The sequence below is a fragment of the Lactuca virosa genome, chromosome 7 (assembly GCF_052849685.1).
Source record: "Lactuca virosa cultivar CGN04683 chromosome 7, Lactuca_virosa_CGN04683_v6, whole genome shotgun sequence".
Lineage (NCBI taxonomy): Eukaryota > Viridiplantae > Streptophyta > Magnoliopsida > Asterales > Asteraceae > Lactuca > Lactuca virosa.
The window spans coordinates 274,081,178-274,084,031 of record NC_136432.1 but is presented as its reverse complement, the minus strand read 5'-3'; the positions used below and the strand labels follow the sequence as shown (position 1 = coordinate 274,084,031).

The 2,854-nt window shown below is 39.5% G+C and overlaps 1 non-coding gene across 1 annotated transcript; it reads left to right on the top strand.

Moving 5' to 3' along the window:
• Positions 1–2,507: 2,507 nt before the first annotated feature.
• Positions 2,508–2,614, top strand: LOC145127947 (small nucleolar RNA R71). Its single transcript, XR_013716551.1, has one exon. It is a non-coding gene; the product is annotated as a small nucleolar RNA R71 (small nucleolar RNA).
• Positions 2,615–2,854: the final 240 nt, after the last annotated feature.

Below are 2,854 nucleotides of genomic sequence, written 5' to 3'. Positions count from 1 at the left end.
AATAAACAAATGGTGGGTCAAAGTGTTAACTTAACTGGTCCCCCCACCCTCCGTGTTCTTTTAACGGCCACGACACTATTGCACGTCGTTATTTTCATATCGGGCTAATTTTAATCTAGTCCATTAAATTTATACTTATTGGGCTGAATAACTGACCAGACAAGCTGAACCCCGTGATTTAGTATAGCTCACGTCGTGAAACGGATGTTTACGACGTGAACAGAGTCTGAACCCAAAAATTTAATTAATCAATTATCCTTGTTTATTTCAATTATTTTACCTCTTAACTCTAAAGTACCCCACAGCTAATCTTACCAATAAAGAGTTGTTAGATGATGAATTGATCACTTTCCTAAAAATAATTCCTAAAAAGAAAAGAAAAGAAAATGCAAACCAAACTCGGGTTGCCTCCCGAGAAGCGCTTCTTTTTGAGGAGTCTTGAGCTAGACTCCATGCCTTCTACGTTGAATCATCAGAGGAATCCACCACCTGGACCTTTTGCTCCTTGAAACACCTCTTATAAGCTTGCACTCGACGAATATACTCCTTTTTAGAATTCTCCTTCTTAGCTTTGACTTCGTTTCCATCGAGCTTGCGTTTGATCCCTTTAGTCTCTAATTTATCTTCACACATAAGCTCCATAGTATCCTTCTCTTCCTTCACCACTGGATTTGTCACTTTTGAGGTAACCTCTTCTTCATCACTCGACAATTCATCACTTTCCTCACTCATCAAAATTATTGGCTTTGTGTAGGTAATGACTTCAACAAAGAACGGGACGGATGCTCTCGGTTTTGTTCGTTTAACTTGTTGAATCGTTTTGATTTCTTCTTCCGTGAGCTTCTCTAATTCTTCAAGTTCACTTTCTTCATCTATATTGAAAACCTCTTCTTGAACATCACTCCCTTTGAAACCATCTTCTATTCCAAAAGTTTCCTTTTCATCTCCAACTCTCAAAGTGAGCTTGGATTCACGTATATCAACCAAGGCACCAGCAGTATTAAGCAACGGGCGACCAAGAATAATCGGAACATCGGGATCTTCTTTCATATCTAAAACCACAAAATCTATTGGAAAAACGTATTTCCCAATTTTTATGAGAATATCTTCCACAATGCCTCGGGGTTGTGTCACTGAACGGTTTGCCATGTGAATAGTCATCTTTGTAGCCTTCAACTTCTGATAAAATGAATAAGGCATCAAATTTATGCTAGGCCCGGAATCGGCTAAAGCATAAATCTTAATATTATTCCTAAACTCACATGGAAGAGTGATGCGTCTAGGATCCCCCATATTCTTAGGTATCTCTCCCAATACAGCTTTTGAGCTTTGCTCACTTAGAATCACCTTAGAATTCTTCTTTAGTTGCTGACGAGTGTCTAACAAGTCTTGTAAAAAATTTTCATATTCGGGAATTTTGGATAACGATTCGAAAAAAGGAGTATTAATCGGGATACCCCTCACGTGCTTAATAAACTCCAAATGCTCTCTTTCCAGTGGATTAAGAGCAGCTCGGGAAGGAAACGGTAGAGGCGGACGATATACCGGAACATTTTCTGAATTTTGTTGTAAAGGTCGGGGCCACGTCGTGAACAGAGGAGGTTCACGATGTGAATTCGGTAGTTCAGCAACATTCTCATTTTCAAGTTTTGACTTCTTTGGCTTTGGTCCGGATGGCTTTGGTTCCACTTCTAGTGCTTCTAGGAACTCAGAGATGGCCTCTTCTTCAATATCAATCATCATAACATGGGATTGAGCATTCTTTTCGGGAAATTGTGAGGATAATTTGTTGCTCACAAAAGTAGTTAGTTGACCAATTTGGACTTCGAGATTATGGATCGATGTTTGATGATTTCTTAATGAAGCTTGCTGGTCCATCATCATTGTTTGCTGTTATTTCATCATTTTCATGTGTTCCTTTAGCACTGCATCAGTGTCATCATGCCTTTTCTCGGAAGCTTCCATAAATTTGGTCAAAATGTTTTCCAAGTCTACTTTCTTCTCGGCTGGTGGTTGCTCTTTTTGGTAGAAGCCTCGGCCTGTCTGCTTATATTTTTCTTCTTTTTGCCTCTTGTATTCATCATATGGCAGCCACTCTTTCTTTGGTTTTCTCCAGTCCTCATCATACTTGTCCCCAATCGAGTAGCAAACTTGAGCTTTCTTGTTCCCATATTCATCCAAATGGCAATCTTTAGTCAAGTGCGGACCATTATCGTTCACAACCAACTTTAATTGCATGAATTGATTGGTCCATTTAGGTCAGCCTTCGGTCCATATTATTTAGCATTGCCTTCATAGCAGCCATTTCTTCAGAATGTGCACTCCCAACTCCTTTTACGCCTTCATTCCTTGGATTGTGGTACTCACGATAATGCTTTGCAAATTCTTCAACTAATTCCTTGACTTCGCCCGAATTTTTCTTTGTAAGTGGTCCTTGAGAATCAAGGAGTTGTCTTGTCATTACATTGACCCCATCATAGAATATAGACACTTCTTGTTGAATGTTAAGGTCATGTTGAGGAAAATTCATTAACAACCCCTTGTAGCGCTCCCATGCCTCGTAAAGTGACTCCCCCGGGTTTTGCTCAAAATTGGATATTGCCTTCTTGAGTTTAGCTATCTTGGATGGTGGATAGAATTGGTCTAAAAATTGTTCGTGCATCTGAGCCAAAGTAGTGATTGTACCCGGTGGTAGTGCTTTTAACCAGTCCTTAGCAGCTCCCTTAAAAGTAACGGGGAGCATCCTTAACAAGACAATATCTCTATTCACATTCGGTACATTGAAATAATCTGCAATGTCATTGACCTCATCTAAATTCTTAAAAGCATCATCATGATCTTTTCCATAAAATGG